At 35.7% G+C, this 15,360-nt stretch overlaps 1 protein-coding gene and 1 long non-coding RNA gene across 6 annotated transcripts in view; both read left to right on the top strand.

The window, feature by feature from the left end:
* LOC126820655 (zinc finger CCCH domain-containing protein 14) overlaps positions 1-15,360 on the top strand; it is a 355,618-nt gene that overhangs the window by 320,010 nt on the left and 20,248 nt on the right. For 2 of the 5 annotated variants that reach the window (XR_007680057.2, XM_050548755.2), the window contains exon 17: positions 13,437-13,504. The exons of the other annotated variants lie outside the window; for them this stretch is intronic. The gene's annotated coding sequence lies outside the window, so the exon portion shown is untranslated. Of the gene's footprint in view, positions 1-13,436; positions 13,505-15,360 lie in introns of those variants that run through there. 5 annotated transcript variants of the gene reach the window in all.
* Positions 3,663-13,504, top strand: LOC126820713 (uncharacterized). Its single transcript, XR_008788344.1, has 2 exons — positions 3,663-11,741; positions 11,879-13,504. It is a non-coding gene; the product is annotated as an uncharacterized LOC126820713 (long non-coding RNA).

Genomic DNA, 15,360 nt, shown 5'->3' with positions numbered 1-15,360 from the left:
AGTAAAAAAATCGGTGCTCTTGCAACAATCGGGATTTCACCGTCGGGTGTGACCGGATCCAAACATCTAAAGTATCGTTTGGTAGCTCGATAAATGGGCTATTGTAAGACACACTTCCTGTCTGATTCCTGAGACTAATGGGTACTCTGTTGTGTGAAACCACTGTATCATTTTTTGAAATGTCAGGGGTAGCCGAAAAAAGAGATCGAAAATCAGAGATCGAAAATCGAAAACGTCGTATTTTTGCGATTTGGAGCATTTTTAGAGGTCTGTTTCTCGAAAAGTCAACATAATATTTTTTGGGAACTTCTTCTACAGAGAGGCCTATCAGTAGTGTTTTATATAAAACCTTTGTACAACAGTTCCAAATTTCAGGAGTAGCAGAACAAAGGGATCGAAAATTGAACACGGCACCTTTCATTGTTAAGCGAAACATAAGGGGAGATACAATCTGTACCTTTTTTTCAACGTATAGAGCCTATTCAAGAGTGCTTTTATCAGTGATGATATTTGAACTGAAATTATTTCAACTATGAGTGTTTTCTTCTATCCAAAATATGGGTTTGGTGACCCTGTAACAGAAATAGTTGATTGCTGTGTGTAATAATTAGTCTTTGAATTAATATTGTTGCTTCTTTGTCAAAATTATCTTATACCGTATAATCATCTGGACAGAAATTGACGGCTCACGCTGTTTATAAGAAAATCCAATTTGTTAAACGGTTGCAGTACTATCGTACAGTAGTATCGAATATTGCCCCAATGATAAAAGGCATGATGTTGTTTGAGTATGGTCTCTATCTGTAATTAATATTAAATTTTTATTAGAGACGTCAAATCTTTAACGTGCACGAAACCAGAAAATTGGCGATATTTGATTGAATATTCAATCAATTTTTGAACCAGTTACATATTTGAGTAGCTGACATGAACGCGATTCCGAAGTCCCGTGTACACATTGGTGTGACCGTAAAAGATCCCTTGGCGGTTGGAATTCTATATAAAAGAGAGAGAGAGAGAGTTTAACGTCCACTCGACACAAACTAGGTCATGATGTTGTTTGAGTATGGTCTCTATCTGTAATTAATATTAAATTTTTATTAGAGACGTCAAATCTTTAACGTGCACGAAACCAGAAAATTGGCGATATTTGATTGAATATTCAATCAATTTTTGAACCAGTTACATATTTGAGTAGCTGACATGAACGCGATTCCGAAGTCCCGTAGGGGTCTTTAGTAGTGGGAGGAAACCGGAGGACCCGGAGAAAACCCACGAGGTTGGACAGGCGACCCTACTCATTGTCACGTACAAGTGGCTAATGACAGTTGACTCAATGACAGACCATATGATACAGAGCAGTCCCAAAGGCTAGCCTACCCAACGCAAATTTCAGCCAGCATAATGTATCTATATAAGAGACATTTATTCCTACTGGCGATTTACAAATATTGCATGAGGCTGACCTTAAAAATATCTTTGTTTCACCAAACCCGACCCACAATCGAGGAGAAGGGTCGGTAGGTCGGGTTTTTTTCAGATTTTTTTTTTTAAGAGCTAATTTGACAGCTTGATAATTTTCCGGGTGCAAACATTCGTCTTATTTTATTGGCAAACAAATCAATGACATGGGGATTTTTCTTGATGCACGATTCGCACACAAATTGCGACAAACTCACGTTTGAAACTCCCTCAACACGTTTTTAACGATCGTGCGGGTTGTGCCTTCATTTTTCTCGAAAACAGATATTGAAAATATCGTCGTCATGTTTAAAACGACGCCCCACAGACATAGAGGCAGAATCATTTCGTGGGAATGGACGTGCATTCGTCTGCAACCATTTCGTCTTGATCAACCAGTTTCAATAATGAATCAAACCATAGCCATAGTAAAGGGAAATAACTCTCGTGATATATTTCAGGTTGACACACAAAATAAAATAAAAAGATCGCGGAAAAGTGCAATAAAATAATTTAAGTCGGGGGTGGTTTTAGTTAGTCGGTCGCGTTAGGCGAAACAAAGATATTTTTAAGGTCAGCCTGAAGAAATCCAAATCATAACACGACTAATACACAGTATCATATTGATTATAAAAGTACAATGTATATATTGGTTACACTATATATGTCACAAAACAACAATCATCAGATAATAATAATTATTTACTAATTATATAAATCATTTTAAGAGGTAGGAGTTATCCGTTGTTTAATTTAACAGTTATATAAATTACCCTGGTTAGAAAGGTACGAACACCTACGACACCTACGATATTTCTGAAACATCGGGACGATGAAGTCAACGGACCAAACCAGTCCATGAACTATAAATGAAAATCCTCTAATCACCGGAAGTGGTCAAGAAAGGTATTCAAAATTTGACAAAATTCTGAAAAATGGGTGCCTGTGCGCCAAATGCGATGTATCAATTATGTCGTATGATAGCCACGTGAATTATCTACGAGATGGTGCTATAGCAACAAGATTTTATTGCCAAATAAAAAATTTATGGGACTTTGAAAAGTATGGTTATTTACGATTTCGATCAAGTTTAAACCCATGTTTCTCGGAAAAGCCGCCAATGATTTTTTTCAAACTTGCTCAATCGAGATTCTACTGGGTAGTGTATTGTGTGAAACCCTTGTACAATTTTTCTAATTGTCATGGGTAGCCGAAAAGAGAGATCGAAAATTGAAAACAGTGTATTATTACGAGTTGGAGCATGTTTAGGGGTCAATCTCTGAGTTATGCTAGAGTGTGGGTTTTTTTGGTGGGTGGGGGGAGTGGTGGGGATAGTCTTTTGTCATATATCTGGTGATCATGTGACGCCTTGGCGACAGTGAAAGCCTTCAGCATTGCGCGCAATTCTAGTTATTATTATTATTATTATTTACCGGGGGAGCCTATTTCTCCATGATCTGAAACAGATATCGATCTGGAACAAAATTTTCTAACGGGAAACCATGTGGTGGTTACTTGATAAAGTATTTTTAAAACTTCTGCGCAGACCGGAAGTGGCCGAATTTTGAATGGTAGCAATAAATCAAAAAGCCGCAGTGGTTTCGCCAGTTCTTTACCTATTTTGAAACAATTCACATTTTTGGAAACCCTGAATCTTTTCCGAGACAATTGCTATCTCACATTTTTGAATTTCGAACATTCATCTATGGCTTTTGTCATTCGAAATTTGAAAATTTAAATTTTTACAAAAAACTTTTTTTTTTATGAATATTTTTTAGTCGTGTTTTACACAAAATTAACGAGTCATCTGACTTGGGCAAAAATGTGAAATTTTTTTGTCTCAGTAATTTTCCTTGTCCGCCATTGGCTAATTCAGTTTTTCAGTCCTAGATTAATTATTTATTGCTCGATTTGTATAAAACAAAGTTCATATACTCCGTTGTCTCTATTGTCATTTTTTTTGTTACCGATAGAGATATCTGTCGGCACCGGAAGTGGCTTAATTTTCCCAAAAACTACAATTTTGACAGTTAGGTACCATTTTTCGAATGCAAATATTATTTTTTTAAAAAACTGATATAACTAAAAGAGTGTGCCCTTTAAAGGCGCACAAAATTTTCGGATCGTTTTTTTTAATTTCGATTTCATTTTCGAGCAAATTTGATTAAGAGGTGAAAAAAGGTGTAAAATTGACCTATTTACAACCCATTCAGTCTTTTCAGATTTTAAAATATTTCTACGTAACTTTTATAAACTTGTAGCTATAATCCATACAAAGAAAATGTATGTTAAAATTAGTTCGTAATATAAGCAGTTACCTAGAAATGGGCAATTTTGCATAAGTCACTGTTTTCGTTATTTTGCCTGTAAAATAGTCAATTATTATTGGATTTTCAGAAAAGTGACACCATTTGATTCAAAAAGCAAGTATGCGTCATATCAAATTGATTACAATTTAAAATTGACACCGGAAGTGACGCCATTTTGTCAAAAAATGCATTTTTATACGCCCACATTTTCATGTGGACGTATATTGTTGTCGCCCCTGTCCGTCCGTCCGTCCGTCCGTCCACAATTGTTTGTGAACAGTCTACAGGTCACAATTTTTATCTGATTTCAATGAAACTTGAAATATAGGTTTATCACCCTAAGATCTCGGTTCCTTTCGATATTGGCATCTATCGGACCGTAACTTCATGGATTATGGCCCCTGATTGTACGAAAAATCACGTTTTTGGCTTGTGAACACTGTAGAGGTCACAATTTTTATCCGATTTTGTTGAAACTTAAAATGTAAGTTTATAACCCAAAGATCTTGGTTCCTTTCGATATTCACGCATATCGGACCGTAACTTCCTGAATTATGGACCCTGATTGTACGTAAAAACATGTTTTTTGGCTTGTGGACCCTATAGAGGTCATAATTTTTATCCTATTTAAAAAAACGTATTATTATATCACCGTTAAACCCTAAGGACGGTTGAGTTCGAATTTCGTGAAAATCGGCCCAAAACTGACAGACAAAAGGGCCGCCCTTCGTTATCAAATAGCGTAAAAAATATGGTATATCAAGGTTGTGGACCCTATAGAGGTCACAATTTTTATCCGATTTTGTTAAAACTTGAAATTTTAGTTTATAACCCAAAGATCTCGGTTCCGTTCAATATTCGCACATATCGGACCGTAACTTCCTGAATTATGGCCCCTGATTGTATGAAAAATCACGTTTTTAGCTTGTGGACCCTATAGAGGTCATAATTTTTATCCGATTTAAAAAAACGTGTTAATATATCACCGTTACACCCTAAGGACGGCTGAGTTCGAATTTTGTAAAAATCGGCCCAAAACTGACAGACAAAATGGCCGCCGTTCGTTCTCAAATAGCGTAAAAATATGGTATATCAAGTTTGTTGACACTATAGAGGTCACAATTTTTATCCGATTTTGTTGAAACTTGAAATGTAAGTTTATAACACAAAGATCTTGGTTCCTTTCGATATTCACGCATATCGGATCGTAACTTCATGAATTATGGCCCCTGATTGTACGCAAAAACGCGTTTTTTGGCTTGTAGACCCTATAGAGGTCATAATTTTTATCCGATTTAAAAAAACGTGTTAATATATCACCGTTACACCATAAGGACAGCTGAGTTTGAATTTCGTGAAAATCGGCCCAAAACTGACAGACAAAATGGCTGCCGTTCGTTCTCAAATAGCGTAAAAATATCAAGGTGTATCAAGGTTGTGGACCCTATAGAGGTCACAATTTTTATCCCATTTTGTTGAAACTTGAAATGTAAGTTTATAACCCAAAGATCTCGGTTCCTTTTGATATTCGCGCATATGGGACCGTAACTTCCTGAATTATGGCCCCTGATTGTACGAAAAATGACATTTTTAGCTTGTGGATCCTATAGAGGTCATAATTATTATCCGATTTAAAAAATCATATTATTATATCACCGTCACACCCTAAGGACGACTGAGTTCGAATTTCGTGAAAATCGGCCAAAAACTGACAGATAAAATGGCCGCCCTTCGTTCTCAAATAGCGTAAAAATATGGTATATCAGAGGTTACAATTTTTTTATCCGATTTTGTTGAAACTTGAAATGTAAGTTTATAACCCAAAGATCTTGCTTCCTTTCGATATTCGCGCATTTCGGACCGTAACTTACTGAATTATGGCCCCTGATTGTATGAAAAAACGCGTTGTTAGCTTGTGGACCCTATTTTTATCCGATGGTTTCATTGGTACCGGAAGTGACATATGTTTAGGGTAATGTGGCACCGGTGAAACCGTAGTCATAAAAATCGGTGCTCTTGCAAACATCGTGATTCCACGGTTGGGTGTGACCGGATGAAAACACCTAAAGTATCGTTTGGTAGCTCGATGAATGAGCTATTGTATGACACACTTCCTGTCTGATTCCTGAAAGCCGGTTCAGTGCTGCTTTTGCAGGTCTAGTTATTATTATTATTTATCCCGGGAGCCTATTTCTCCATGATCGAAAACAGATATCGATCTGGAACCAAATATTCTATTGGGAAACCAGGTGGTGGCTACTCCTTAAAACAATTTTGAAACTTCTGCGCATACCGGAAGTGACCATAATTTTTATCCGATGGTTTCATTGGTACCGGAAGTGACATATGTTTAGGGTAATGTGGCACCGGTGAAACCGTAGTCATAAAAATATTCGAAATTAAAAAAAACAACAGTAAAAATCGGTGCTCTTGCAAACATCGTGATTCCACGGTTGGGTGTGACCGGATGAAAACACCTAAAGTATCGTTTGGTAGCTCGATGAATGAGCTATTGTATGACACACTTCCTGTCTGATTCCTGAAAGCCGGTTCAGTGCTGCTTGCAGGTCTAGTTATTATTATTATTTATCCCGGGAGCCTATTTCTCCATGATCGAAAACAGATATCGATCTGGAACCAAATATTCTATTGGGAAACCAGGTGGTGGCTACTCCTTAAAACAATTTTGAAACTTCTGCGCATACCGGAAGTGACCAAACTTTGTACTTTTTCGCGATATTGAAAATTGGCCGTGGTTTCATCAACTCTTTACCTATTTTCAAACAAATGACATTTTCAGAGACCCTGATTCTTTTCCGGGACAATGGCTATCTCACATTTTTTAATTTCGAAAATTCAGCCTGGACTTTTGTCGTTCGAAAATTGAAAAAACGTAGTTTACGAGACATTTTTGCTATTTTTCAAAATTTTCAAATTTGACCTACATTTTGGGATACCTGAAGACCATCCAATTCCAGAAATATAAGTTTCATTCCGAGTTATCGCCTTTTTTATTACACAGTTTTGACCACAATGTGTTTCGATTCGCATTTTGGTATTCTAAATTGATGCTTATACGGAATTCTTATATTTAGTTCCATTTTGTGTGCGGAAATTAAATCAACGATAAGTTTTAAAATTAATTATGATGCCGAAATAATATCAATCCAATTGTATTTTGGCGAGTCATTAAGTTGTCAATATGTAATTGTAAAATACCTTTTTTTTATCCATCTAATAATTTATATTCAGATTTCATATCAAGTCAATTAAATGTTGTCTAAACATTAAAATCATAACAGCAATTAACAAATAATACGAGTATACTTTATTACAAAAACATCAGTGAAGTATTCTAAAAATCTAAAATCATAAGGGCAATTAAATAACAATACGAATATACTTCACTACAAAACCATGTGTCTGGATTAGGGGATTAATTAAACAATAGGCATAGGCGTACGGGGAAATTTTTGACTGAGGGGTGGGGGGCGGTGGTGTTTGGTGCCCAAAAAATGTAGTTAGGTTCTTAGTATGTTACATAATAGTAATAAATTCGCTGTTAAATTGGACACACTCAAGAATACAATATTTTTTTTTTATACAAATTTTACAAAGTACAATTGTGTAAACAATATGTGGATTAGGTTTTAGACTTGGATGTGAGGTATCCCGAATGTTAGTGTGTAAACTGATAAGTGTTTTATGTGCAATATATGTGCATATAGTTTGTAGAGGAACTTTCCATGTATTTGGATATTAAATATTTTAATGACCCTGCTTGTTTTGCTTTTGTTTTTGGTTAGAAATACTCGATTTTATTGTGACAAGACTAATTATAAACTGGATACGATTTGCGGTCCTTGCCCGTTTCAATGGGGGGAAACTGTACCTACCTATTTTTATCCGATGGTTTCATTGGTACCGGAAGTGACATATGTTTAGGGTAATGTGGCACCGGTGAAACCGTAGTCATAAAAATCGGTGCTCTTGCAAACATCGTGATTCCACGGTTGGGTGTGACCGGATGAAAACACCTAAAGTATCGTTTGGTAGCTCGATGAATGAGCTATTGTATGACACACTTCCTGTCTGATTCCTGAAAGCCGGTTCAGTGCTGCTTTTGCAGGTCTAGTTATTATTATTATTTATCCCGGGAGCCTATTTCTCCATGATCGAAAACAGATATCGATCTGGAACCAAATATTCTATTGGGAAACCAGGTGGTGGCTACTCCTTAAAACAATTTTGAAACTTCTGCGCATACCGGAAGTGACCATAATTTTTATCCGATGGTTTCATTGGTACCGGAAGTGACATATGTTTAGGGTAATGTGGCACCGGTGAAACCGTAGTCATAAAAATATTCGAAATTAAAAAAAACAACAGTAAAAATCGGTGCTCTTGCAAACATCGTGATTCCACGGTTGGGTGTGACCGGATGAAAACACCTAAAGTATCGTTTGGTAGCTCGATGAATGAGCTATTGTATGACACACTTCCTGTCTGATTCCTGAAAGCCGGTTCAGTGCTGCTTGCAGGTCTAGTTATTATTATTATTTATCCCGGGAGCCTATTTCTCCATGATCGAAAACAGATATCGATCTGGAACCAAATATTCTATTGGGAAACCAGGTGGTGGCTACTCCTTAAAACAATTTTGAAACTTCTGCGCATACCGGAAGTGACCAAACTTTGTACTTTTTCGCGATATTGAAAATTGGCCGTGGTTTCATCAACTCTTTACCTATTTTCAAACAAATGACATTTTCAGAGACCCTGATTCTTTTCCGGGACAATGGCTATCTCACATTTTTTAATTTCGAAAATTCAGCCTGGACTTTTGTCGTTCGAAAATTGAAAAAACGTAGTTTACGAGACATTTTTGCTATTTTTCAAAATTTTCAAATTTGACCTACATTTTGGGATACCTGAAGACCATCCAATTCCAGAAATATAAGTTTCATTCCGAGTTATCGCCTTTTTTATTACACAGTTTTGACCACAATGTGTTTCGATTCGCATTTTGGTATTCTAAATTGATGCTTATACGGAATTCTTATATTTAGTTCCATTTTGTGTGCGGAAATTAAATCAACGATAAGTTTTAAAATTAATTATGATGCCGAAATAATATCAATCCAATTGTATTTTGGCGAGTCATTAAGTTGTCAATATGTAATTGTAAAATACCTTTTTTTTATCCATCTAATAATTTATATTCAGATTTCATATCAAGTCAATTAAATGTTGTCTAAACATTAAAATCATAACAGCAATTAACAAACAATACGAGTATACTTTATTACAAAAACATCAGTGAAGTATTCTAAAAATCTAAAATCATAAGGGCAATTAAATAACAATACGAATATACTTCACTACAAAACCATGTGTCTGGATTAGGGGATTAATTAAACAATAGGCATAGGCGTACGGGGAAATTTTTGACTGAGGGGTGGGGGGCGGTGGTGTTTGGTGCCCAAAAAATGTAGTTAGGTTCTTAGTATGTTACATAATAGTAATAAATTCGCTGTTAAATTGGACACACTCAAGAATACAATATTTTTTTTTTATACAAATTTTACAAAGTACAATTGTGTAAACAATATGTGGATTAGGTTTTAGACTTGGATGTGAGGTATCCCGAATGTTAGTGTGTAAACTGATAAGTGTTTTATGTGCAATATATGTGCATATAGTTTGTAGAGGAACTTTCCATGTATTTGGATATTAAATATTTTAATGACCCTGCTTGTTTTGCTTTTGTTTTTGGTTAGAAATACTCGATTTTATTGTGACAAGACTAATTATAAACTGGATACGATTTGCGGTCCTTGCCCGTTTCAATGGGGGGAAACTGTACCTACAGTTGTTAACAATTCCCCTCCTTCGGTATTTCTTCAACATTCCCAAGGGGTGGGAATACAAAAATAAATGTTGGCGAAAATAGTCCCCCAAAGACGTCTAGATAAATGGTAAACTGATAAGTGTTTTATGTGCAATATATGTGCATATAGTTTGTAGAGGAACTTTCCATGTATTTGGATATTAAATATTTTAATGACCCTGCTTGTTTTGCTTTTGTTTTTGGTTAGAAATACTCGATTTTATTGTGACAAGACTAATTATAAACTGGATACGATTTGCGGTCCTTGCCCGTTTCAATGGGGGGAAACTGTACCTACAGTTGTTAACAATTCCCCTCCTTCGGTATTTCTTCAACATTCCCAAGGGGTGGGAATACAAAAATAAATGTTGGCGAAAATAGTCCCCCAAAGACGTCTAGATAAATGGCAAAATAGACGTTTCATTTGTGGCCGAAACGAGAACTGCACGCAATAATTTGTAAATTCACAAATACATTTGTTATTAATTGCGGAAGCAGGTAAATAACCCAGAAAGCAAGATTATAAGTAACAAGATATACGTCCATTGTTTTGTTATTTTCTAATAAATAAAATGTGAGTTTTATCTACGCTGGGGAAATTGTCAAATCATTGTAAATCGACTTCCCAATGGATGTCGGCAATACCGAAGAATGGACGATATTCAACAAATATGCAATTCATTCAAAAATTTTAGACACAATACTCAGATTCTAAATCTGACCATAGTTTCAAAAATTGGGAGACAGAACTTAAATATTTCACACAAAAACAAACGCCTCAAGTTTTCTAGATGACACTGGGCAAACTAATTACAACACATGAAAAGTAAACGGCATTGCATTACTACTCACCCGTAAGTTACTAGACGGCTCTCGGTAAAGTGGTAATTTGACGTAAAATCTAAAGGCTTTAAATAATTAAACACTCTGTTCATTTCTTGACAACGTCCGGGAAAATAAATGCCTTGTCTATAAACTAAACCCCTTTCAAATCTAAATGGTAGTGTTCATTTCTAAAAAACATCCCGAGAAACTGGACGGTCGTAAAGCAGACGATCGTTTTCAAAAGTAAACGGTGTTTACCACCCTAAGATCTTGGTTCCTTTCGATATTGGCATGTATCAGACTGTAACTTCATGGATTATGGCCCCTGATTGTACGAAAAATCACGTTTTTAGCTTGTGAACACTGTAGAGGTCACAATTTTTATCCGATTTAGTTTCAACTTGAAATGTACGATTATAACCTAAAGATCTCGGATCCTTTCGATATTCGCGCATATCGGAACGTAACTTCCTGAATTATGGCCCCTGATTGTACGAAAAATCGCGTTTTTAGCTTGTGGACCATATAGAGGTCATAATTTTTATCTGATTTAAAAAAACGTATAATTCTTTCACCGTTACACCCCAAGGACGGCTGAGTTCGAATTTCGTGAAAATCGGCCCAAAACTGACAGGCAAAATTTCAAGGTTGTGGACCCTAAAGAGGTCAGAATTTTTTATCCGATTTTGTTGAAACTTGAAATATAAGTTTATAACCCAAAGATCTTGGTTCCTTTCGATGTTCGCGCATATCGGACTGTAACTTCCTGAATTATGGCCCCTGATTGTACGAAAAATCACTTTCTTTTTAGCTTGTTCTCTATCCATCTCTCGAAAATGTGGGCGTATCCTGCCTGGCAGCCGCTGGTTATCTGATTTTGTTGAAACTTGAAATGTAAGTTTATAACACAAAGATCTCGGTTCCTTTCGATATTTGCGCATATCGGACCGTAACTTCATGAATTATGGCCCCTTATTGTGGACCCTATAGAGGTCATAATTTTTATCCGATTTAAAAAAACGTTTTATTATATCACCGTTACATCCTAAGGACGGTTGAGTTCGAATTTCATGAAAATCGGCCCAAAACTGACAGACAAAATGGCTGCCCTTCATCTCAAATAGCGTAAAAATATGGTATATCAAGGTTGTGGACCCTATAGAGGTCACAATTTTTATCCGATTTTGTTGAAACTTGAAATGTAAGTTTATAACACAAAGATCTCGGTTTCTTTCGATATTCGCGCATATCAGACCGTAACTTCATGAATTATGGCCCTTGATTGTAGGAAAAATCACTTCCGTTTTAGCTTGTTTTCTATCCATCTCTCGAAAATGTGGGCGTATCCTGCCTGGCAGCCGCTGGTTCGTAAAATCTGGACTTACCTCTAAAGTTATCTGTCGATCTGTATTAAATTTTATATTTGCCATTGAAGTTAGTAAAAAAAAGAATCCTATTGAATTTCAGCAATTTTTGTTTATTACGTCTAGAATTATGGTTCTTTTCACTTTATTGAACCTTGTGAAAAGTCCACGCCGAAAGTTATCGTCTGATCTTTGTGAAATTTATATGCATTATTTAAATTAGTGAAACCACAAAGCCTGTTGAATTTCAGCAATTTACAATAATTACTTCTAGAGTTATGGCCCTTGTTTCACTTTGTTGGACTTTGTGAACGTTCTAACCTCTAAAGTTATCTGCCGATCTGTATGAAATTTATATGTGCCATTGAAGTTAGTAAAAAAAAGAATCCTACTGAATTTCAGCAATTTCTGTTTATTACGTCTAGAATTATGGTTCTTTTCACTTTATTGAACCTTGTGAACACTCCAACGCCAAAAGTTATCATCCGATCTTTGTGAAATTTGTGAAATTTATATGCATTATTTAAATTAGTAAAACCACAAAGCCTGTTGAATTTCAGCAATTTACAATAATTACTTCTAGAGTTATGGCCCTTGTTTCACATTGTTCAACCTTGTTAATGCTCGATTGATGAAAGTTATCTTCCGATATGTATGAAATTTATATGTATCATTTAAATTTGTGAAACAGAGGTCTATTGAAGTTCAGCAATTTCTGTCAATAATTTCTAGAGTTATGGCCCTTGTTTTACTTTGTGAACGTTTGAATAACAAAAGTGATCATCCAATCTGTATGAAATTTATATGCATTATTTAAATTAGTAAAACGAAAAAGCCCTGTCAAATTGCCACAATTTCTGTAAACTACTTCCAGAGTTGAGGCCCTTGTTTCAGTTTGTAGAACCTTGTGAACCCTCAAACGACAAAAATTATAATCTGATCTGTATGGAACTGTCTTGTAAAGGCCCCCAATTACCTACAAAGCAATAAATATGTGACAACCCTTGTCGACCACTCAGACGATTTAACTGCTGTTGGCGTATGTTTTGTTGCCTGGCAACCTATCATCTATTTTATGAAGAAAACATGTCATTTTCGATCTGAAAAAGCAAGTTTTTTTATGCAAAATAAGCCGTTCCGTGGGACTATTGCATTGAAAATGAGAGCAATTTCAGTTTTCCTACAACAGAAGTAACTAGTTCCAAATCTTTAATATTGATGCTAGGAGTTTAAGATTGTTACAACCGTCCTACACATATAATGTAGTCATTGTTAAACTTTGAGGCCTTTAGCTTCAATATCAATACGACCATTTTTATTTGCCAAATTTCTTTCCATTGTCGGATGACGGCTTGATACAAAAGGTATATATGGGCTGGGATCTTTAATATTAATGCTAGGAGCCTCCAATTGTCACATCTCTTTCATAATATATATAGGATGAATGTCTGAAAATGCCAGCTTCCTCGATTCAGGAAAAATTGAAATATACAGAAATGAAATTGGAAAAAGGTGATTTCTCGACAGTAGCCTAATGAATATGACACTGAATTGAATTTTTATTACTATTAATTTCTAATTTTACAGAGTTGCAATGTTAATAGCAGTTGATCAAGATGTCCAGGAAGAGTTTGCAATAAAACAGTTGATCCAATTATGTGTTGTATTTGTTTATTCAACCAAAATCTGCTCATGACTGAGAAAATGCCAAAAACCAATATGGTGCTGTGACCTTTATGCAATGCATTTGATTAATGCTGCAGCTATTGGGCCAAGAATTTCCCCCAAATGTACCCATTTTTGGTGGACCCCAAACATCGCCCCCCCCCCCCCTAAAATTTGGGTAGACTAATCACCGGAATTCATTTACAATCACCGGAATTCATTTACAATCACCGGAATTCATTTACATTACAATCACTGGAATTCACTTCGAAAATCTCCGATTCCTCCCACAAAACTAATTTATTTTAAATGTATAATACATTATAATATACTCTTCAAAAAAAGTAGGGGATATTGAAATGCAAATACCAACATGTATGCAGGTTATGGTATGATAAAAAGTCATGGACACTTGACATGCTTTGAGAGTATGTTCACAGATGAAGAACTTATCACCCAAACAGAAGCACTGAGCTGCATGTGCGACACGCAATAGCACCATACACGTGGGAGGGGTTCATTGTCAAATTTGACACTTCAAGGAAGGGTTGATGAAAACTGCCACGTGCTGGTTTATCTATCCATGTTAGCATTCCTATCGGTTCTTGCATAAGATTTACTGTTTAGTGTATCTTTGCTTTAGTGTGTTACGTTTAATTTGATCGGGAGACATGTTCGTCGACGTCAACGTCAACACTGCAAGAATTGCATGTCACGACGAATTGCTGAATGTCTGAGGATTGGTGGAGCAATTACTCATTATTAAGACTAAAATCAAAAACGTTCATTTTCACTTTTGACGGTGTATCTCTTTGCAAGTGAAATGGGGGCCGTCAGATAAGCCACCCATATGAACTGTTCATGTGTAGGCAATTGGCCTGTTATTAACATACACTGGTTACCTCTAATACAAACAGCAGTGCATTTCCGCAGTTTTGTGTTGTTTCTGAATATCCCCTACTTTTTTTATACGCCCACATAGAAATGTGGATGTATATTGCTGTCGCCCCCGTCCATCGTCCACAATTTCTTGTGAACGCTTTAACACCAAAAGTTATCATCCAGTTGTTTTAAAATTGATATATGTTGTTTGCATTAGTGAGATGAAGAATCCTATTTAATTTCAATAATTTCCATTTATTACGTCTAGAGTTATGGCCCCTGTTTCACTTTGTTGAATCTTGTGAACGCTCTAATGACAACAGTTATCATCCGATCTGTTTGAAATTGATATGCATCATTTAAATTAGTGAAACGAAAAAACCTATTGAATTTCAGCAATTTACAATGGAGTTATGGCCCTTGTTTCACTTTGTTGAACCTTGTGAACGCTCTAATGCCAAAAGTTAACATCTGATCTTTGTAAAATTTATATGCAATAATTAAATTAGAGAAACGTAGAAGCCTATTGAATTTCAGCAATTTCCCTTTATTACTTCTAGAGTTATGGCCCTTGTTTCACTTTGTTTAACCTTGTGAACGCTCTAACGCCAAAAGTTATCATCCTATCTTTCTGAAATTTATATGCATTATTTAAATTCGTGAAATGAAGAAGCCTATTAAATTTCAGCAATTTCTGTTTATTACGTCTAGCGTAATAGGCCCTTGTTTCAATTTATTGAACATTGTGACTGCTGTTAGTGCTGTAACGCCAAAAGTTATCATCCGATCTTTCTGAAATTTATATGCATTATTTAAATTAGTGAAACGAAGAAGCCTATTGAATTTCAGCAATTTCTGTTTATTTGGTCTAGAGTTATGGCTCTTGTTTCACTTTATTGAACCTTGTGAACGCTCTAACATCAAAAGTTATCTGCCGATCTGTATGAAATTTGCATGCATCATT

Source organism: Patella vulgata, chromosome 5 (genome assembly GCF_932274485.2).
Source record: "Patella vulgata chromosome 5, xgPatVulg1.2, whole genome shotgun sequence".
NCBI lineage: Eukaryota > Metazoa > Mollusca > Gastropoda > Patellidae > Patella > Patella vulgata.
The sequence above is the reverse complement of the archived record's forward strand: the minus strand, read 5'-3'. Positions and strand labels throughout refer to the sequence as shown.